General features: G+C 37.7%; 1 protein-coding gene across 1 annotated transcript in view; it reads right to left on the bottom strand.

Moving 5' to 3' along the window:
- The window catches only part of LOC6566122 (GAS2-like protein pickled eggs), a 68,402-nt gene that overhangs the window by 41,126 nt on the left and 2,148 nt on the right, over positions 1-25,128 (bottom strand). Inside the window, exons 2-3 of the mRNA XM_001992330.2 lie at positions 20,326-20,384; positions 138-229 (exon numbers count right to left, since the gene is read on the bottom strand). The gene's annotated coding sequence lies outside the window, so the exon portion shown is untranslated. The remainder of the gene's footprint in view (positions 1-137; positions 230-20,325; positions 20,385-25,128) is intronic.

Raw genomic sequence — 25,128 nt, 5'->3', positions numbered from 1 at the left:
TGCCTAATTTCTAAGCTCTTTTCGATATGCGCTACTTCTTGGCAGTTATTTAAAAGTAAAAGCAAGCATTACTATTCAATCGATGGCAATCGATAGCAATAGGAAAAATGATAATTGAATTGGCAATTATTGCTTACATTGTTACAGGTGCCTGGGGCCGTTGCACTTATTGCACATATCGCGCCCACTTCTGCTGTTGCTTCTTATTCGAGTCCAATAAGAGACGCATCTGCACAATAAAAAGAGAAAATTCATTAGTTGGTTTTGGGTGTTGATATATGAGATACGTTTCTGAGCAATATGCAATCGCTCGTAGAAGGAATTCAATTGATATGCAGCACGCAATTGGAAGACGATCAATCCAATTGATGCATTGATATCAACCGGAAAACCAATTCGAATGCAACTCAAATTGCAGCACGATTCGCATTTTTCGTCTTCTTCTTCTTCTTTTCGGGGGCGTGGCGTGTGAGGCGCACAGACAACTCGCAATGTAAATATATACACTTAGAAAAAAAAACACACACACAGTTTAATTTTGAAAATGAGAATCGCTCTGAAAATTGACACATTTTTCGAGCAAAGAAAATTGAAAAAAAAATTGAAGCAACTATTTTTCTATTCTAAAATGCAAATGTTTAATAATAAAATATAAGTAACAAAATGCTAATACAATTCTGTGTACACATATAAAAAAAAACTCTGAAAATTATTCATCTTTTTTGTAATTTAAAAAAAGTCGAATCTGAAATGAAGAAAAGAAAACTCCTGATTCTTAGCCTAGACACAATTGGTCGTTTTATATGAATACTTTTTGAATAATAAGGTGATTTTCTACATTATAGGTCTTGTTTTTTCTGAGTGTATGTATATGTGAATAAGTACATTAACAGTTGGCAGCGAAACGGGTCAATCAACTACTGCTGCTGCCCAACGTTGGGCGCACGCACGTTTCGGTTTAATGTACCCCCACCTTACCCAAACCAATCTGGTTAGTTGGCTTACACCGCTGCTCCCCTCAACCATGCACACACTCACACACACAGATACACACTCACACACACACACACATAGCAAGCTGCCCACTGGTTGGCTAAGTTGATGGCACGCACGTGATCTGAAGACCGAACGAACGAGTGAACGAGTACCAAATCTGAATGAAGAATTTATGAATGGAGTGTGTGGTACGCCCCTGTGTGTGTGTGTGTGTGTGTATGTGTGTGTGTGTAAGTGATTCGCACGTTGGAGGATTCACATGGTGTATGTGCGACTGCAAAACACACACAATCTGCAACATAAAGATACAAATGTATCTTTCAGCACGTGCTGCATAGATGCATTGCAAACATTTATCGTTTATCGTTCTTAACGTATTTGCGATTACACACACAGACTCTCTCTCTCTCTCTCTCTCTCTCTCCCTCTCTCTCTCTGTCTCTCTGTCTCTCTCTCTCTCTGTCTAATTTGCCACAAACAAAACAGCAGCTTTGATTTTCTGTTATTTGGCTACTGTTTGCCGCAAGCAGCAGCCATGAAAAGGGTATCTGCGGATGTAGCTGTAGATGTAGATGTATCTGTATCTGTATCTGTATCTGTAAGTGTAGCTGTATCTGTATCTGTTGCTGTAGCTGTAGCTGTAGCTGTATCTCTATATAGTAGCCGTTTTTGGCACGCATGTCTCGCCGCTGACGCTCTGACGCATTGTCTGTGCGTGGCTCAACAACTTGAAATTGTGGCATAAACACGTTCTACTATTTCCGGCATGAGTGTTGGCGTTGTTGTTGTTGTTCATGTTGTTGCTGTTGTTGTTGCTGTTGCTGTTGCTGTTGCTGCTGTCAGTTGTCGATTGACGCTTGTAGTTGCTGTTGTTGTTTATTAGTTTCATTGATCATCATCATTACTCGGACTAATGTGCTATTATTGTTGTTGTGGTTGTCGTTGTTGCTCTTTGTTTGCCTGCCTGCCTGCCTGTCTGCAGCAGTTGCTGCCTCCTCCCTCTGCCCCTCCCCCCAACTCCGTAACCCTTTAGACGTGCTTCTCATTAGCACTCCATGGCTGGCAGGTAAAAACCGCAGATGACCTCTTGGCCCAATTGAAAACGTTTTGATCTCTTCCACACAGACATTGATCGACACCTGCAGATAGCCGGGACGAGGTAATAGATGAGCCTCATCCACAGCTCGATATACGTATATATATCTATATATACGTATATATATCTATATATATATATATATATATATATATATATATGCTGTAGATGGGTTGCATCACAATGCATTCGGTAAGTTGCTCACAGATTAGAGAGCAAATTTGATTGTTTGCAAATAAATTGGATATGGAAATATATGAAGCCGATTGTTACAGCAAGATCGGCTATAAGCAAGATTAATTTGTCCTAGGAAATGGGATTTTCAAATCAAAAGAAGTATCTGCAAAGCGATTCTAGTGAAACTATAATTAAAGTTTTGATTGATCGTCTTAGATAGATAAATGTAATTGCAACTCATCATCATTATATGATGCTAGATGATAAAAACCGTTATCTGCTTAGCCTTAAGTTCGTTAAAAATATGTTTACCAAAACCTTGGCTACTTCACAATACACACAAAAATCGGTTAAGCTTTAACACTTCAAGTGGATGAAACTGATTGCAATTTAGCATTATGTTAATTATCATTATTTTGGTTGATAAGGCTGGGAAGACTTCTCCAAAATGGATGAATTGCGCAACCCTTTACCAACTATTGGCAGGAAATGATTACTTTTAATTTCAATTTTTTTCGGCTCGCATGGAAAAACACAATCATTCATATATATTAATGTAGCCATATATGGCTAACCTTGCAAAACAGCAAACGTTTAAGGTCTTCCATCTGCGGATTCACAATGCTGTGATGTTCCCAGCTCCCTGCGAGAGCCCATAAATAAATGCCTATGACGAATTTGTATTGTTTTAGAACAATTAATTTGTGTGTTTGGCTTTTTAGTAGCTTTTCAATTTGGCAAAACAAAAAAATAAAGCGCAAAAAAAAAAAAAATATAAACAAACGATCAACGAGTCAACGAGCCAACTAATCAAGCAACTAAATAACAACAAACTGACTTGAGTGGGATGCAGTAAAAGAGAGAGAGAGGGAGCGAGAGAGAGAGAGAGGGGGAAAGAGAGAGAAAGACAAATAGAGATAGAGATAGATAGAGGGCCGACGACCGAGCAAGTGAGCAAACAGCAAGATCTCAGCGAGTGATCTTAACCGATCGAACAATCAACCGATCGACCTTAGAGGCGACACAGAGTCGCACGGATGGAGGGTGCGAGGGCGCGAGGAGGGGTTTTGCTTCAGATGGACGGACAAGTGGTGCGCATGTGCGCACTCAAATGATCGTAAATTAAATAAAAATTTACTTTCGATTTTCTGGTCAGCTTGTTCGAAGACGAAAAAGTCCGGGTAAGCGTTTAAACTAATTAATTTATGACTCGACTTTGAGGGCAATTACAAAACGTTATAAGGGCGAAGATGCGTCGTGGAGGGGTCCAACCAGGGCCCAGCCCAGTCCAATCCAGTCCAGTTCCGTGAATAAAAAAGAGGGCCAACTGATTCAACGTTTCAACGACAATTGGTATGACAGATACGAGTGGCCAGCAACAACAACAACAGAAACAGCGCGACATCATCTTCAATCATACAAAAAAAAAAGAAGAAAAATGAAGAAAAAAAAAGAGCAAATAACATCATTTGTGATAATGATCGGGCAATCAAACAAGACGAAACTGTGTGAATGCCAAGTCAATGTGGCATGTCAAATGACCAAAACGATCAGGCCAAATACAAATGGCCTAGACAGCGCCTAGTTGACGATTACCCAAACGCAGCACGCACGCACTTCATTTGATTTAGGTTTAGGTTTTTGGGGTTGGAAACAAAAAAAAAAAAAAAAAAAAACCGAAAAAAAAAAACAAATAAATAAAATAAAAAAAGAAAAAACGCAGAAAAAATGTCAAAAGCCCGTCGAGCCGAACAAGAGCCCTACATAAAACATAATAAACATAATAAATATGCCAACAGCATTATAATGAACTTGCGTGGAAAACGAAAACGAATACATCAAACCGAAGTTCACAAATCGAATTGAAATTTGAAAACGCAAGAAACAAGAAAAGCCAGCAGGCCATCAAGTTGACCAATTCCATTTACAAGTTCGAATCGTTTGGCCGACATGGAACCAGCAATTATAAGCATGTTGAAGGCTTTTCGATAATGCTGCACGCATAGAAAGTTAATTTGTTTCAATATTTTTTTTTTTGGTCTATTGAACATTTGAACATCAACGGATTGTGTGCATCTCAGCAGTGCCATAGGGCCATATTTTTGCCTATTTTGTAACAATCAGCTGGCTCACAGATATGCTCAATATAACAAGAAGTTTAAACAGAACACCAATTTTATTGATACTGGTATATTGCGTAGACTCCAATTCTGCTAACAAGTTCAATTAGCACTTTCGCTGAAAGAGTTATTAACAAGCAGCCTTCAAAAATTACCTAACACTAAGTCTGCTCACAAGATCATTTAGCAAGATCTTTCATATATATATATATATATATATGTACCACTATTTATAAATAGATAAAACAAAATTCGAACTCAGTATAGAAAGCATTATCTAAGGCATTCTTAACAACAGCAGTCACTGACTAACATTTCTTCAAAATATTACTCTCTGCAAACAGCAATATTGACATATTGAACAATCTTTGATATGCCCTTTGTTTGATTGTTATTCAACATTTGCTTAGCTCAACACTATTAATATTTATATAACGATAACTTTATGTTTTTTTTGGGGGGAGGCATCATCATTTAGTTGTCAAGTTTGTAATGCATTAAAGAAAACGTTTCCAAGCTCAAAGCTTTTATAGATGTATTCTTGCCAGTTCGCCGAAGCGAATCACTATATCAATTAGCTGAACAACCATCTTGTTTAACAAGTTATCCTCAATTAACTCAGTAGTTATGCGGATTATTATGCTGCTAACATTTGGACAATCAATCATTGAGATCGGCCGAAAGATCAACTTCTTGTTTGACCATTTTGACCTGAAAATCTGAAGAAGTGTTTTCAGTTTCTTTGAATTTATGGTGTGGTCAGCAAGGGTATCTAATCTTCGGCATGCCGAGGACAGAAGTTTTCACTTATTTTTGTATTCGCTTGTTTATTTGTCATTTCCGCATCGTTTTTAATCATTCGCATGCAGAACGCGACACATTCAAACCAAACCGCGTTGAGTTGAGTTGATTTGAGTTTAGTTGAATTGAGTCGGGTCGAGTTGAGTCGAGTCGAGTCGAGTCGAGTTTTCTGCCAACGCCCATTGACCATCGAGCGAGCTTTGGATTGTTCATTGTTCGTTTTCCATCATATATCACAACTGGCAATTGCCTGGATCGCTGCTCAGTTGACAGGAGACCGAGAGAGAGGAAGAGGCAGAGGCAGAGGCAGAGGCAGAGGGAGAGGGAGAGGAGTGGTTACAATGACAGTTGCGACAACGTTGCCAGGCGCCAATTGCATTCAAATATTCGCATTGCAGTGTGAAGTGGAAATATTGATGATAATGCGAGCTGAAAATTACTTGTGGGCCCCAGCGAGCCGATTAATTGCCGAGAGAACTGCGCATGCATAGATAAATTTTAATGTTAACGACAACTATATTCCACCCCATCGATTGACTGAGTTGCTGTACACACACACACACACACAAACACACACACACACACACACACACACACACGTAACGAATGACCAAAGCCCAAACGAATTGCGCAGCAATAAATTATAAAGGAATTTGCAACGCCCAAAATGGGTTCCAAAATGAGGCGTAACGATTCAGAATTGCCAAGTGCTGTAAATTTGTAAATTTGATTATGATCTGTAGAACTAAGTATATAAAGGAATAGCCCTCAGCATTCGAGAATGGCATCATAAAATCCCCTCACAGTCATTAAACCAAAAGTATCTAATGCCAAATTAATGAATTAAAGATAGGATTTATGATGCTGAATTCCGAAGCAAAGATTTTGATTACATAATCGATTAATGCCACAAAAAATATACGAGTATATGTATCAAGAAACTCAATATTTACATTGGTTTATCATATTCATATTCATAATCATTATGGAAACACATTTCAGTTGGACTCAATTTTTCATTTTAATTTTTATGCTATTTTAAGTAAATTTTTGAGCAATTTTGTATAATCTTTTCGTTAAGTGATGTTTCCACATGTCTGTCTATATGAATATCAGAGATCCCAGAGATCATAACAGCTACTGATACTCAATTTGAAATATGAGTTCTTCTATTAAGCATTAAGCATTTCATTTCATTTAGAATCAATTATCAATTATACTTTTGTGGCATTTTATTGATCAACCGTGAAATATTCAACAAGATCGGATGGGAAACACGTGCGAAAATCGTTTAATCATATTTGAGAATGTGATTGGTAAATATTTGTGCTCAGAGTATATCCTACTCGAGCACTCTCGACTCGAGCATTCTTGCACTGTAAATATGTTTTCCCCTCAGTTGCGATCAACAACAGAAGAAGACACTTATGCCGGATGAACAATACATATGTATCTCTATCTATGTATGTATGTATGTATGTATGTATGTATGTATGTCAACTCTCTCACAGTCAGTCCCCCTCCCTCCACACTCTCAATTACATTATGCATATTATTCAGTTATACGCTGTGAAATTATTTATGCAAATTGTATGCGGCAAATGCAAAAAGTAAATAAAACGCTTGCATTTATATTGATAACAACATAAGTGAGTGTGTGCGTGTGTGTGTGTGTGTGTGTGCGTGTGTGTGTGTGTGTGTGCGTGTGTGTGTGTGTGTGTGTGTGTGTGTGTGCGTGTGTGCTTAATGCACTTTGAGTTGTTGTCGCTTTTGCAACTTGAAACGAATCGAGTCTTGTATGTGCTGGGGGCGTGACTGCAAACGGGGGCGTTGTCGTCGGCATTTGTCAAAGGCATTTGGCTACCGATTTGTTTTACTTGCAACTTCGACATTGGCGGCAACTCTTGTTGTTGTTGCTGCTGTTGCTGCTGTTGCTGTTTGTTGCTGTTCTTGAGCTGCGCATGCGCAAAAGCGCAGAAAGCCAGGCAGCCTGAATTTTGTATGTTTATCTTATGGCCAGACGCATAGCTGTATGGTTGCATAGTTGCATAGTGGCTGCAACTAATGAGGCTGCCACATGCCACATGCCATAAGCAAGCAAAGATACTAAACGAAACGCACAGATACAAGACAAGCAATTGGGGGCGGAAGGGGGGCCAACATGTGTCCACATAATTAAACAAATCTCCAGCAATGAGCACTAAATGCATACAGCACACATTACACACATATATATCTATATATATATCTAGATATATATATATATATATATATTTACATATATATGCAGTTTATAAACCACTAACAGCCATTGCAAGCCGATCAGGTTGTCCACTCGTCGTTGTTGTCGTTAATTAATGCAACAGCAACAAGAAACAACAACAGCAACAACAACAACAGCAAAATAAATAAATAAATAAAGAAAAAAATTATAAAAAACGCACCACGACAAGTTTTAGTCACTAAATTGAACTTTTCAAATGATTTAAGCCAAATGCCACTTTGCATTCAGGGCCATCGACTTGGCCACACACACACACACACAGACACACACACACACAGACACACACACACACAGACACACACAAATATATAAATGCTGAGATATAGATACAGATAGACAGATAGACAGACAGATAGATAGACATGGAAATGGGCGTCTGCAACTGTATCTGTATCTGTATCTGTATCTGCATCTGTATCTGTGTCTGTGTGTCTGGCTGCTCTGATGCCTTGACAAGTCAATTTTAGTTTTGTCTAACGGTAACAAGCTGTTGACAGACCCAGCAGCAGCTGCCCCAATGGGGGGCATGTGTGTCTGCGTGTGTGTCTTTTTGGGGGAAGGAGTACACCTAATGCAGTTGCAGATGTTAAAAAGTCAATGGAAATCAACTCGATAGCAATGCAAGCCACCACCAATGACTACTTAATCAATAACTCAATCAACTGAAAGCAGACCCATTAATGGAATAACTTTAAAGCCCACAATCTGAAACAAAGTTAGGGGTGAAGTACGTAATTAAGTCTCGCTGAGCTTAACACAATTATTGCTTAGACAAAACTAGCCTTGATGTAGACCACCTTCAAGTCTAGATTAGTTCAGATAAATAAATGAACTCTCAGAAATATGTTTATTATGTCTATGAATTGTTTAACTAAGCAAAATAATGCTCAAATTGTGTCAACATAAATCTTACAGCTGCCCCAAAAGCAATACAAACTAAAATAAAAATAATTCCAACTAAAACTTTACAAATTTTGTTCAAATCTGACTATTTGCAACAGCTGATTTTGTAATACGATCTTAATACAAGTTTTGCAGTTGATCACTAATATATATATGAGTATATGAAATGTCTGTTGTAAGGCTATATGTTTACAATGGTCTATCTGACTGCTATCGAAAATCGAGGACAGTTGTCGATAGAATGCAGTAAACTTGATCTGCCCACGACACACGAGAACTTATATTCCAAGTATTCAAATATTCACTGGCTCATATAAGCTCTGAGATCGGTTTGTGCTAATGGCTTTTTACTTTTTAAAAGTAACAGATATATATATATATATATATATGAAATAGTTGTAAAAGTGCTAGCCTAAATGAAAATATCCGGCGAGTGAAATTTGTATGCGCGAGCACAAATTGTGCATTACAACAGATAACTCATGTATATATATATATATATATATGTATCTATAATATTAAAGTGAGCAACCCCAATTCCAAGCACATCTCGGCGCGTGAGTTGCTGCAAGGGGCGGGCTGGTTGACTGTGTGGCAAGTAGTTTAAATGAAATAAATGCAATCGCCAATTGGAATCGGAATGAGAATTGGAATTACAAAACTTGGATCGTACACTTGAATGGGTCCCATATGCAGCCAGTCACTGGTGGGGTAGCATTGGGGGGGACGGGAACGTGTGCTGGGGCAAAAGGACACGTGCAGAGCAGAGCCGAGTGTTCCAAAACCAATAAACTACATGGGCAGCTCGACAACGAATGGGAAATGCAGATACACACATTTCACACACAATTTCCAGCAAAGTGATTTTCACATTTGCCGATGGGGTTGGCCATAAAAATGTCAACCTTTAACGCAGCCAAAGGCCAACAGCAACAACATGGCGAAGAAGTATTCAAGGAATGGCAACATTCATTACCAACACATTTCTTCTTTTTTTTTTATTTCTTTTTCCGTTTCGGCATATTTTTAAAGAAAAGAAAAAAGCATAAAAATGAGAAAATTTCGTATTTTTCTTGTTATTTGTTGGTGTTGAAAGGTAATAAATATGCGCTAGATGCGGACACGTGTGCTGCTAATCCAACAGAGGCACACATATAGCACACACTCCCCATTTGCAAGCAAGCTGCAAGCAGCTCCCCCATTATTTTTCCTATACGCCCAACCCATTGCCAGAGTCTCCACAAAAAAATCAGCAGCAGCATCGGCAGCAGCAGCAGCAGTAACAGCAGCAGCAGCCACGCATGGTGCATCGTTCTAATTAACGTCACAGCGAAAACAGAGAAGATGAGAAGCAGCCAGCAGCCAGCAGCAAAACAGCAACTGAAAAGAAGCATATCATGGCATACCATACAAGAGCATACCATAACCATATCCATACCATCCATGACCATACTGAAGGAAAGTGAAAGAAGCAGCAGCAGCAGCAGCAGCAGCAGCAGCAGCAGCAGCAGCATACAACAAAGATGAAAGCAACAGCAACAGGAACAGAGAACAGGGGCGACTGCAAATGGGGGGCAGCTACAGCTGCAGATACTTCAATCTCTATATACACAATATATGTATGTATGTATGCATGTGCGTATACATAAGTAAATGCGTGCTTTGAATTGCAATTTACATACTCATATTTATATATATACATACATACAATTTTAGGGGTAGGCTACCAAAGATGTTGGCAGGGAGGCAGTCGAGGCAGTTTCCCCGTGGCTGCAATTGAAATTCCACTTCTTCAATTCAATAGGGGTTCGTTGCGAGTCAAAACAAATGCAAAATACCCATTCAGATGCAATAAACACTTCACATTCTCAAACCGAGCGGGCAACCGAGAAAGCTTCAGATCTCAAATCCGGATAAGATTCATCCATTGTCAACGCTGCTTTAGTGTCACAAAGTCAACCAAGGAATTTCGATTAAAAAAGATTTCAATTTTAATCGAATGGGGTTGTTCAAGTTTTCATATTTCACTTCTTGATCCGTTTTCTCAATTAACCCAACAAAATGCTCAAATAACACTTGATATTGTTCTAGATATTATGTGTTGTTTACATCTTTATAATCAGATCTTATTTATACACATCTGTTGTTTAATAATAATGCTTGCTCAAAGTCAAATGTATTTTAATTCAATTATTGTAACTTTCTTTCATTTCAGCAAGTTTTACTTAACGCATCTTTAAGTTGTCATCAACTAGTAATTATTAATTAGTAATTAGCAAGTGATAAATGGCTATTAAAAGTTGTATTTGCTTATAAACTTAACCGATTAAAACTCAGAGCTACAATCTTCGATTCCATCTTAATTGAAAACTTTAAACTATTCTCTTCAATTCGTCAATTGATGTTTAATATTATTCTGAAAGTATTTGTAGATCAACAGACAACTTTATGGATAAGAAGCTTATTACTGAGTATGTATTAGTTGAGTGCGATTGCGTTTATTATTTAGTGTCAATGTTTTAATCGCTGATTTGATCAAATTGCGCAATTACATCACGTTTAAGCCAGTTTGAGCATCTTAGCCCAGTTTCCAGCCGATCGTGGCACTGCTGCACAACTGCTGCATATATGCATTTTGGCCCAGCCCATAACTGAAGTGCCTCAACATCCACGAAGTGTCTGCGTGCGACGATTGACGAGGAGAATCGACAGATGCCTCTCACGCCCTTAAATATATACACACACACACACACACACACACACACACACACACACACACACTCACACACACTCGCACACACACACACTCGCACACCCAACACTGTCAATAGATACAAAGATGCTAAGATGCTGAGCCGATGGGTCTCTGGGAGTGGGTGTGGGTGTTTGTCTGTGTGTGTGTGTGTGTGTGTGTGTGTGTGTGTGTGTGGGTGTGGGTATGCTGCTTTTTGGGCTGGGCCACTAACCTTGACCTAAATCGTGTGGCAGCAGCGTGCTAATTGCTAAAAAATATAGTTTTCAACGCTTCAAGAAGTGACCCAACGTGTAAACATAATAACAACAACAAAAAACAATAACAACGAGCTGCTGACTCGATCCAGCACAAAGATCAGACAACTTTATATAGCCAGGGAATGGGCAAACAGAATCCATCGATTGGGTAAGCAACAAGTATCGGGGCGATACCTACAGCGTACTAGATGCTTATTTCTCTAAAATTTATTATCTACACACGCACACACACACACACACACACACACACACACACACACATACATTAAGTGTGTGGGAACTCAATAAGCAGCCCAAAAGACAAATGCTTTAAACGTTTTTCTACCCTGAACACATTAGAAATTAGTAAAAAGGGTATAATGGTTTTCTGCAAAAGCATGTAACAGGCAGAAGCAAGCATATTCTATCCCATAAAGTATATATATATATATATACATATTCTTGATCAGGATCCACAGTCTGTCCGTCTGTATGAATCTTAGAGACTATACGAGTTAGAGAACTGAAATTTTAAGTTCTTGTTCCTTAGTTCTCGTTGATTTCATTTGATCGATACTGCTTCCGATTTGCGAATATCGATACAAATCGATGCCCGATAACAAGATAAGATACAATTTTATAGGCAGAGGCTTCTTATGCATACATAACACACATTCTGATATTATTGATCAATTAAAGAAATGTGATCAAGATCGGATGGGAAACACTCCACAAACTATTCTCATATTGATCTCCTTACTACATTTGAGTGTGCAAAACGAAAGCAGAGGAAATTTGGCAATAAAACTGGAATATATATATAATATTTAAGAGGTTCAGGGTGTTCAGGGTGTAACGTAGTCGAGCTCACTCGACTACAGCATACTTATTTGTTCCACTTGCTTTTCTGCTTTTTTCTTTTGTGTGATGGTCTCGCTGGTCGTTGGTGGTGTTGTGATCCAGCACACGTTGCCATCGCCATATGGAATGGCTTACCGAAGACTACAACAACTCGATAAGATAAGGTCAGCCATAAATATTTGCCTACTTTTACTATTTACATTTGGTTCAGACTTTCAATAGTATTTGATTGATAGCACCACCAATGATTAGGCATTGGTTATGCGTAGTGCGTAGCACCCATCTATACTTGTAACTACTTGCCACCTAGGGCTACTCTGCAACACAGTGTCAACATACGATTGTGGCATTGTAAATTGATTCTTACTCTCAACATGCGTTTTACAGAAGCTTAAAGCTAGATTGAGCGACGGGAATATATATTTACCTCGGATTCTTTATCTTTATTAGAATGCAGCAGGTCTGTAAAAGAACCCATAACTTAACTGTAGTTACTTTATCACCAATTATTACTCAAAGCATCAACAATCAACAGAAAAATCTATTTTCACTACTCGAAAAAGGTAATCAGACTTTAGATTAGAGACGCACTGATTGAAGAAAGGATCTCTCTACAGTTTCTGTATCTATAATTAGATCTTTTTAACGTTCATTGAAAGCAAATAAAATACAAATAAATATATTTATGGATATGATAAAATTGTGAAATTGTTATGGCAACGTTGCGCGTCTTGTAAAATGGAAAGCTGGCCAAAAAGGTTGGATGAATCGATTACTTTATATGCAAATCCAGTTCGAGCCCTTCTCAATCCCATAAAAGGCCCATAAATGATTTAGTTGCATATCGTGCATATATGCAAATGTTGGACAGCTCTGGCTCAATTAAGACGGCCACAATACTATGGTCAACACTTGAAGCTTTTCTTAACAACAAAAAAAAGAAATAAGTACGTAATTAAATTTAATTTGCTGTTCGTTTTTTTTTTGAATATATTATATAATATTATCAAATCGTTTCCGGTTGCGGTAAATGTTTTGAATTGGTTCTAAATATTTGTACGGTATTCTGTAGCTTTATGTTAATTATCAAATCGATTCTAATTCTCCAAAAAAAAATTTAATTTTCTAAATTTTTTTTTTTTTAATTTTTTAATTTCAAGTAAATTTTCCAAACTCAATTTTGAAGCCACAAAACATGTAATTTTTGACCATGGTAGCTGTTGGAGTTGTAGCTTCCGTGTCAAAGTCATTAAACTGGCCATAAAACTGGGCTAAATGGGCGTGGCACACGTTAGTTAGTTAGCCATTTGGTAGGCAGCCAAAGCGTGCTTCAATTTTATGGCCGCATCATAAAAACAGAAAGAAAAAAAAAATAATACAGAAAAAAATCAGATGTACAAAGGCGATGACGCACACGCACCGGGAAAGGGTGTCTGTCTGTCTGTCTGTCTGTCTGTCAGTCTGCCAGTCTCTGGAGTAAATCAGAAACCGGCCAACAAAGCATTTATACAATATGCATGCATCTGTAGATGAAAGGATGCTTTATTGAAATCCTTTAGAGAATTTAAAACCCATTTAGCTTATTAGAATAACAATTATTTTCAAACACACACAACACACTCGTCCCGAGTTGGGTTCGCTTAACAACGGTGTCGGCAGCATCAACTGAAAAATACTGTTGCATGATGGATTAGCTGGAAAGGTAGACGCATACGCAAACAAAGATACACACACGCATACCACCAAGAGATACATTTGTATCTCTTGGGGCATCTCTGGCAAATGAATTGAAGTGATCTTGAGTTGTTGGTCATCGTGGCTTATATTGTTGCTGCTGGTGCTTGTCAGGGCTGCACTTGACATTCACAACAAGATGCCGGAAAATTGGCAAACCTATGAAAAATGAGCACATAAAAGAAATAACAACACGCACACAACAACAATGTGCTGAATGAAACTTTAGATAGCAAAAATCTTTGAGAATAGAATGGAAGTTGGCTGTGCAAGTGAAGGAAACACACACACACACACACACACACACACAGGCACAACAAGTGTGTGAAGTGTAAAGTGCAGTGCCGAGTGTCTGAGGCGTTGTTGGCTATTAAAAAAAATATGAGGTAATTCAAACAACACACACACAACATACACACAACACAACAAATTAGATAAATACGGCAAAAGACTCGCATCGCGAACATGGCAAACGAACAACAAACAACATCAGCAACAACAACAACAACAACAAGAACAACATCAGCAACAACAACAACAACACGAGATGACATTGACATAATGATTCTTAGTTAACGTTTACGATTTCAAAGTTTCTTTTGTTGTTATTGTTGCCGTTGTTGTTATTGTCTTTCAATGTGACTTGGGTTCCGGCGTGTGTCGGTTGCGAGACTTTTGACAAGTTTTGTTTTGTTATTTATTTATTTTTTTTATTATTTTTTCATTCTCATTATTTGTGCCACACACTCTCGGCGGGCATTCAAGTTTTGTCAACAAGTGCGGCGCACAGCGAATACTTTAAAAGACAGCATATTCCTAGCAAGTAGATCTTCTACGAATTTATTTATTTATTGCATTATTATGCACATTTAAATATGAATCCTTAGAATGCCTTATTTCTCTCTCTCTTTCTCTCTCTCTCTCTCTCTCTCTCTCTCTCTCTCTCTGTTCCTTTAAGTACATTTGCAATACTAATATATCTGCGGGAAACCCCTGAGCATGCTTAGCCGTGGCAAACTTATCTTATCTAGAGAATAAAATATAAACTACTAAATAAAAATACACTTAAAAATGCGTGGTTTTGCCAACTAAATATATATACGACTCTGGTTAAGATTGGTATTCATATAACACATATTAGAATTTTATATACCCACATATAACTGTCAGAATAAGGGTATTACAACTTCAGTCAACTAAAGGCGAATTTTTGTTGTATTTTATTTCCATTTGTTTTATTAATTTATATTCTTTGTTTTCAGATTTCCTCATCTGTGGATTTGAACAGCTTAATGAGCAACTGACTTGAGGCAAAGTAGTTGCTTTTTGATTACTATACAAATTTGCCAAGGGTATTTGCATTTTGTCGTCAAGTTTGCAACGAGCACACACACACAAAGTATATTTATTCTTGATCGAGTCTATATAGCCATATGAGCCGATCTCAGAGCATATAAGAACTGAAGAATTGAAATTTGAAATATAAGCATTCAAATGCCCCAAACAGATCAAGTTTATTTCATTTTATTGTTAGCTGCCCTCGTGTCTCAATTGATATTTAATATACTCAAACATATTATGGATCAACTGTGTGAATGAAGAAAGACAATTGTTGTTAACCAAAGCATATTTTCATATTCAACCAACTAATTTCAACATACTCATTAAAACTCGATACAGGGTATCTCCCAGTCGAGCTCTAACTCGACTCGAGCTCAACTCGCCCACCCAGCATAGTTAGCAACAACAAAATTCTTAATTGCAGCCTTTGGGCAATATGTGTTTTGTTTTTTTCTTTTTGGAATTCGCATAATTTTTGAAGCTCTTAACTCTGGGCTTGAATGCATGATGTAAGCTGCCTAATTTGTCTTCACCTTTTGTTCATCAGGTTCGTCCGGTCCGGTTGGGTTCGGTGTGGTCAACGTCATAATTCATAATATTTGCCAAATTTTCGGGCAACGTTTCTTGGCATTTGACTTTAGTTTTTAGTTTGTTTTTTTTTTTATATATATATATATTTTTTATTATTTTTAGTCATTCATTCATTCATCATTCGATCACATATGAAATTAAGTATCAAAAAGTGTGGTTTACCACGCTGCTCAGAGTGCAACCACCCAATAAAAAAAAACGTGGTGAACAAAAAACAACAAAAAAAAAAAAAACAAAAAAAAAAACAACAAAAAAAACAACAACAAAAAAACACACACACATAAAAAATGCGTTGATGACTAAACGTTATTAAGTGTAATGAAATTGAAGTACGCTTTGTACCCCTGACCCAGTAACAAGTTTGTAATAGGAATAACAACAACAACAACACACACACTCAAGTAATATGTGTGTGTGTGTGTGTGTGTGTGTGATGTGTGTGTTTTTCATATCTCATAAATATGCTTACGATTAGAGCTGCCAGCCGCCCGCATCTGAGTTGATTTTGTTAATAGGCGACAATCGTGGCGCGACTATTAATCGCAAAATCGCTGCTACAATAACAACCAGCCCCTCCCCCCTCTTACACACCTCCTTTACCCCTCTCCACCCAACATCCTCCTCCCACTCTTGGCTTAAATGTATGCGTGTGTGTGTGTGTGTGTGTGAGTTTTTGTGTTAATTCGATAATTGTAGCATTTGCAGCAGGTACTCAAAAACTCAAACTCAAATTGAGCTGCTAACAAAAAAGTATTCAGCGCAATTGGCCAAAGTCTTGGCTTGTTTGGAGGGTGCGTTCACTTAACAGTTTCGATTATGTATCTGGCCAAAAGTTTGTGCTCATAACTAAAGTTAAGGGCAAAAAAAAAAACATAACAACAACAACAACAAATCAACAATCAATTTCGAACTAAAAAATATAATAAATAAAATAAAAAAAATGGCTCAGCTGCCGTTTCACTTTTGAAGTGAAACTTTTGGCATTACATTGTCAAATGGCCATTGTCAGCTTGAAGTTGGAACTGAAGCTGTAGTTGGCAGCGCGACTTTAAATGATTTCATTTCACCCACATCACCCACATATGATGATGATGGTGGTGAGGATGATGAACATCATGAGCATCATCATATCCGTCAAGCATGCGAATCATCTCGCTGTGATCTGTGATCTGCGAGTGCGACTCACAGCAATTAATAAACAAATGAAATGCCAACAACAATGCGGGTTCATGACCACAACACGACAACCATCATCCCTCTACCAACCGCTCCCCTTCACCCACTTTCACCCCCCCCTCGTCGGTTGGCAAATTGCGTGCGCGAACAACTAAATTTTATGATGCGATGGGATTCAGGCGGCTGATCGGCTAGCTGAATGAAAGAGGAGACTCAGAGACGGAGACGTAGATGGAGATGGAGACGGAGACGGAGACGGAGACGGAGACGGAGACGGAGACATTGCCATCCCAGCACCAGATACCAGAGACATCAGACACCAGACTTCAGGCAAACCAAGATGCGTCTGCGCAATCAATTGAAAAGAACGAAAACAACACGAGAGAAAACTTCTTTCTGTCATCGGCAATCCGAAGATTTTATACCCTTGTGGATCGTCAGGCAATCTGCCGATCGATTGTACTATTGAATGCCATTTGATATTTAAGTGTTGATGTTTTCATAACAACAACAAAATCTGTCGAAACTCAACTTCTTATTCAGAAAGCATATATTTAAAACACACAAAAAAATGTAAATGAGTCAAGACAAACTTAAGGATAACATTGAAATACTCTCGGCAAGGGTGTAAAAAATAACGTGGCAAAATAAAACAAAATAAAATTTATAAAAATAGCAGCCCTCATAATGGCAGCACCCCTTACACCGCCCCCTCCTCCACCGTTTTCCATCCTTTACCCGCATCCAGCAGCTTAATGGATGGCTTTGGCTTAACTGACAAATGAACGACGATTAAATTCCATGCCGAAAGATCGAATAATCGATAAAGCCCAGTATGATGAGATGATCAAGTATGCATGATGCATGATGATCAACTTCTTTTGAGTGTATATCCCGGCAACGAAGCGATATGTGAATGATGATTCACTTTAATTTCTATCTGTGCTTTAATGCGAATGCCATATTAAACAGAGATCAACTGATCCGTAAATAATATTCTGATTCTCTTGGTTAGAATTTAAAATTTGAGTTGTTTTCAGTTTCTTTGAGTCGATTATTATATTTTTCATTCCATATATATTCTATGCGAGTTTCCGATTAAATCGAAAGAGCCTATGCAAGGCTCAGAGGTCTTTTGCCAAGATTGTTGTTCGTTGGCACAGTAATTGAAAATATTAAATAAAAGCCAATGCATATTAAAGGTAATTGAAAACTTTATTTTTTTCTTTCTTTTAGTTTTTTTTAAGCACTCTTTTTATGCTGTCGAGTGCAAAGATCATCCAAGAACTACAAATCGAATGGAAATATTACTTTCAGCCACGTTACTTTCAGCCACGTTGAGAAATGTGTTGGGCATGCTTCAACCCTTGGGCAATTACTTGACCCACACACACACACACACACACACACACACACAGATACACACACAGATACACAGACAGACACACATGCAAATGTGTCAGTGGAGCTATCCATTTGGCTGGAGCTGTCGAGTCGTGCAATAGATATTAATAATTATTGAATTATGGCTAGAAATACGTCAATGGCGATGGCGATGGCGATTAATGACAAACGACGACAAATCGTTTCCCGGCCGGTTGGGCAATCGTTTGGATCGATTGGATGGATCGATTGGATCGTCCGATGGATCATTTGTGGATCGTTGGGAATTGTCGTTTTATTGTTCGCTGCTCACCTTTAACGTCAGTTTCGATCTATGAATTAATTTGTACCGCGTTTACCCAATTTGTCTATCGCTTCTTATTGTTATTTTTCTTTCTGTTTTTTTATTTTTATTTTTTTTTTTTTTTTAGTGCTGGCTTGTTTGAATGACAATTGAGGCAAGAGATATGATAAGCGGCTGGGAAGGCGAATGAAAAACGAAATCGAAATTGAAATTGAAAGCGAAAACGAAATTGAAACCCAACACCAAAAACTGTAACTAAAAACCCCAAACAACATTTTAAAAAAAATGCAATCAAAATTATGCGACAAACTGTGCGTCACTTAATGTTTTTTATACCCATGCAGTATGCAGGGTATATTCATTTTATCAACGAGTATGCAACGCAGTGCAGCAGATGTCTCCTATATACTATATATTCTTGATCCACATGGACTGGTTCGTCTGTCTGTACGAAATAATCAGTGTATTCATGAATCTTGGCATTTATCCAGCTATTTGCTGCAGGCAAATTTGTCGGCGCCAGCCGGATCAGATTACTATAACATATAGTTAGGCATAGCATAGGTAAACCAAACCAAACCAAACTCGTATATCATTTTTTGATTATCAAGTTGTGCTTATTATTATGAAATTTGAATTGCCTTCCCGGTGTGGAAGAGTATGCAATTGTCGGCGTGTCTAAGATCTGAGTTCTGACTTGTTAAATATCTTATTTGATTGGATTTGCTGTTGTTGTCTGTTTTCACTTTTTGGCAAGCAGCCCATAAAGCGATTCACATACCTGACCTACGACATTTAGCTATATATCGTGTATATTCACATACTTGGCTGATGCGACATTTATATATATATGTATATGTTTGCTCACATCTGCCTAATGCGAAATGACGAAATGTTTTATATTTTTATTTCGGTCAGATATGAGGGGATATGGCGGGGACTCGTGATTCACTTTCTCAGAACGGAATGATTAGTGCGGATGCGTCGCATGTATAAATATGCTTAAGGAATGAGTGTATCTGGGTATCTGGGTTCTGTGGTGGGGGTGGTTGACGACGGGCACCACGTAATACTCGATAAGCGAAACTTTTAATGGGGCATTGTAGGAAACTAGAGTAAATTGTATGCTATTTGCCAATGGGTGAGCCGAATTGTTAGCTTGGTGAACTTCGATATCTAATCAATAATTTATAACTTCTATAATAATGAAATATGCTTAAAGTTTGTGGAACTTCTACACGTATATATATATATATAAATATAAACAATAATTCATAGCTAGAACTAACTAAATAGCACTTTATATGTATTATTTATTAAATTTAAATAGTTTAAAAATTTCAAATTGAGAATTAAAGTTGCAAATTAAATGAGATCATTTAAATTTACAATATAAAATTAAAATATGTATTCATGATCAGATCTAGTTTAATGCTCTTAAAATGACCAACTGACGTTGTCGGCCTAAACATAATGGCAAATAGCTTTTTTAATCTTTAATCTTTCATCTTTATTCTTAATTATTGATGTCAGTTTCTCGAATTTGGAATAGTCAACTGGAACTTACCCAATGGATTGTTGCGTGTCTTCAAAACGTTTTGTGTTTGTGTTGGTTTTGTTCGGAACCTAAAAGAAGAAGAATAACAAAGAATGTTAATAGGAAAACGTAAGAAAAACAAAGAAAAATTTCAATATATATACGAATATATATATATATATATGAATGAATATGTTCAAGTATGCAAAGGTATTGTGTGACATCATCAGAAAAATGTGCCTACCAGGTAGAAAACGGTAAATGGTGTTTTATATTTGCCTAATGTCATTGGGTGTTACACACGACACACACACACAGACACACACACACACACACACTGAGCAAATAAGTCAATAAATATAGGCGTTAACTTGGCTCAAATGGCCTACGTAAATATGCGATGAAATGCGCGAAAAGCTACGAGTGCGACTCATGGATGAATACGCTGTGTGGACAGACAACAGACGGACAGATTGAGATACTGACTGGAAGACAGACTGCCAGGCAGACAGACACACAGACAGACAGACAGACAGATCGGCAGACATACATATAGATATAGAAGTATGTAGTGGGACAGACGAGTACAACCAATACAACTCGTTGTCTTCGTGTAGGCTTGTTTCACAATCACGCACAACACACACACACACACACACACAGCAAAAAGTTGGCAATAAGCTAAAAGCCAACAAATGTTTGACAAGCGGAAATGGCAAAAAGCTCAGCAAACACACGCAGCAAGCAAAAAATGACACTAAACACATCCGAAAATAGAAACGGAAGCGGAGCTGAGAGCACTCGGACTGATCCTGCCTGCCAGGAACCAGTGGGAAGATTATATACATATATATATATATATATATATATATATAAATTTAGATAGAACATAGAACATAAATGTTAGTTTTTGTGGACGGTTCAGTTTCAGTTTTGCAATAGTCGAATTTAAATTGTTTTGTGTTTGTTTAACTCTTTATATATATATATATATATCAAATAGATATTTAGAGGGCTCCAAATTAAATGAAATTCATTTGAAAATCGTTGAAATTTTAATTATAGTAAAAAGATAAATCCAAATTTGCTTGAAAATTCAATTTGCTAAGAAATCTGAATCATTTGTTTCTTTTACATTTTTCAACTGAACAAGAGAAATTCTGTTTTTATTTAGGTATTTTAAATATGTATTTTATTTGTTATCCTCCGATATATTTGGAATACCGATTCGGGATACGTCTGTTGTACAAATCACAATTCATTTTGAATATTTTAAACATGAAACATTTACCAATAACAGCCTCTGTTCATTGGAAAAGAACAACAAATTCGGAAATTCGAATACGTTTCAGAAATGAAACGAACTTCATTCAGTGGGCAGGCAAGCAAGGATAATGCGTAGCCTTGAAATCGCATTAGAATTTCAGTTTGAGGCACAACACACATTCGGTGGCAAGTTGCAAAGTGTGAACATAACCTCAACATCCGCACAACAATAGAACTGTGAAAATATCTATGGATGGATTAGTGGGAAATGTGTTAAAATACAGCGTGCTGAGCAGCAGGTAAGCAGTTAAGGCCAGCAACAATGTCAATGGCCCAAAGGCCGTTAATGAGTAGAGTGACCCTGGTGTTGTTGCATTAATTGTTCACCTTTCGCTTGGTCCTTGATTCGACACGACTCCTGACCCCTGCTGTGGCGTGTGTGCGAGTGTGTGTGTGTCTGTATGTGAGTGTGTTTGTGTGTTTGTCATATGCCTGCGCATGCGGTCATCAAGGTCACCGCCCGAACAGCTGACATGACTCAACCTCTAAATCTGGCCATCATTCCACCCACAATAAAGTTTTATTACTTTTAAATAGCCAACAAATGGCGTGCTAGGAATATGACTCATCGACTCAAGCTTCAACCCCAAACCCCAAAGCCGAAACCCCGGACCCCAGACCCCAGACCCCCAATCAGAGAGCCTTACCTTGTGCAAGAACAGTTAGTTGACTTATAGCTGACGGCTTTGTTCTAATGCATTTCAACTATGAATACAATGTTTGCTCGTGGAATACTTCATCACTTCACTTAACACACAATCTGCAGATAAATTTAATCACTGTTTGTTAACGCCACAGCAATCTCTATTTAAATATATATATATATATATAAATATATACATATATATATATTTGCCGGGTAGCGTTGACTACGAGCCGAGCCGAGTCTGTGAAGAGCACTGAGAGCTGTGTTGCAACAACCAGAGTCTTATATAAATACATACATTTCTACATGTTTCCATACAGCCCGACTATGACTAGCTTGAGTTCGAGTGTTATCAGAGCAGAGTAGCACTTAGTATTTAGTATTTATATTTATATTGATATTTATATTGATTATTTATTAATATATATTTATTGTCTATGTAAATGTTTAAGTGCTAAAGAGTAATTAAACCAACACCAACTTGTTTTTTGTCATCTTTAATATTTACTTTTGTTAAAGTACTCAACTAATCCAGCTTCTTCAAGATATATCATTGATTTTATGCCTAAAGCTATGCAGGATGTGGGTCATTTGTTACAACCGATATATAGATATAGATATAGAATAGATATAAATATATATATATTATATATAGATATAGGTATATATCTATTTAGATAGATATGAATATAGATATAGATATAAATATAGAAATAAATAAATATATATAGATATAGATATAAATTTAGATATAAATAAATAGATATAGATATGAATATGAATATGGGATTCAGATGTTTTGCTCCACTGTGGAGCGACTTTTGCACCTTGCTGTATATGTGGGTTCATAAACAAGCATAATTGCATTACATCCATAATGCATGCAGAAGTAAGTGGGTTTTGCAGCCTATTGCCCCATGCACTTTATGCAGCGAAATTCCACAACACACACACACACACAACTAGAGAGAGAGAGAGAGAGAGAGAGAGAGAGAGAGAGAGAGAAAGAGAGAGAGAGAGAGACTATCTCGACAGTTATTGGGTGGCCAGGCAAATGGATAATGGGGCAATATAATAACAATAATTTTTGCAGCCAAAAAACACAGACAGGCAGTCAGGCAGCCAGACAGAAAGACAGACAGTCAGTCAGACAAATAGACGGTTAGACAGACAATCGAATGGTTTTATGCACAATCGCGTTTAGCATTTGATTTGTTTGACTGCGCGACACGCAAATCGATGGTTGCCACCCTGCAACAACAACAACGACAACAGCAATAACTATCGAACTAAACTTACGTTGAATTCTGCACTAACTTTTTGCTGCACGCAACGCAGACGCCAAAAAAAAAGATACAACAAAAAAAAATTGCCAAAATCGAAAAATGAACAACAATAACAGCAGCAACAATAACAAAAGCCGACGTCTATCGACAAGGAAGCACGTTATTATAACGGTAAATGTGCTAAATTTTGGATACGTTTCGCTAAAGTGACGAAAAAACAACAACAACAGCAACAAAAAACACACACACTCGAAGAAAAATTAAAAAATAAATATATATATATATAGGAAGAAAACACGAAACAACGACAACAAATGGCAGAAGTGACGGCAACGACGTCGGCAACGACGCGACGCTGGACGCTGACGACGTCCGTGCAAAGCCGCAGACAAATCGCGAAAACTGGCCCGGGACGACAACCAGATGACTTTTGGCAACAGCCAGCGCACAGCCGCCGCAAGGGTTGGCTCGGCCTCGAGCTCGGGTTCGGCATCGGCTTCGGGTTCGGGTTCGAGCTGGGGCTCGGTCGCCAGCTTCGGCTTCGTGCGAACGCGCTCGCTAAGAGCTTCAGCTTCCGCGCAAGTCCTGCAGCACGCCAAGGCACCAACTAAATTCGAGCACCCAACAATAAACTATGCACTGGAAAATAGTGTGGCACACTGGATCAAGAGTTAGCCAACAATAGCTCAACTTTTCCCTCGATTATTATAACAATTGAAAACGCAGATGGACAACAGTTATCCCTTATATATTTACAATTATCAAGACGGGAATGGACGATTGTGCCCATTTGCAGCTTGCAACATTTCTCAGTGTACAATGAATTTAAGAAACTATAATACATTTTATATTCTGAAATGTTATATAGAAAAGAAAGGGGTTTTTTAATATAATTTGCGTAATTTATATTTACATGGAAAATGCCAATTTAAAGCAAATATTGTATTTTTTTTTTGTTTTTAACATGTCTCAGAGCAAAGTCATAGGTAAAAATAAATGGCTTTAGGACACCGAAAATGTAGGAAATCTGTGCACATTTATACGTAATCTGTATTCATAACTACAGAGGTACTCAAAACCAGCATGGATTTGCTTGATCCAGAGATACAAATCTTGGAATTTTAAAAACGATTTACGCTAATAGGGATTATTAGAGAGTGCGTAATTTCTAAAAAAAAAACTGGAAATAGTCTTGAAATAGGTATTCGAATACTTGATACAAGCGTAAGTAGTCATTTCATGTAACAAGTGTACTTTATTCAAGTTTTGAAAGACTGACTAATGCCAATTTTGAAGTCGAAAACGATTAGTTTTTTTTTAAGTTGCGCTAATGACTCGTTCACTTAAAACACCTCATCAATTTAACATTTAATTTCACAAACTTCAAACTGAGCTTAACTCTTGGGCAATTATGCGCCACTGTGCCTTGAACAGTGTCTCCCTCTCTCTCCCTCTCTCCCTTCCCCACTCACTACTATCGAATATAATTGTAATCCACAAACGCTATCTGTGTTGTTGTTTTGGGAAATAGTCGAGTTGGGGATGGGTACAAGCCAGAGAAAGGAACGGGGAATG

This window comes from Drosophila grimshawi, unplaced genomic scaffold (genome assembly GCF_018153295.1).
Source record: "Drosophila grimshawi isolate 15287-2541.00 unplaced genomic scaffold, ASM1815329v1 contig_848, whole genome shotgun sequence".
In the NCBI taxonomy this organism is placed as follows: domain Eukaryota; kingdom Metazoa; phylum Arthropoda; class Insecta; order Diptera; family Drosophilidae; genus Drosophila; species Drosophila grimshawi.
The sequence above is the reverse complement of the archived record's forward strand: the minus strand, read 5'-3'. Positions and strand labels throughout refer to the sequence as shown.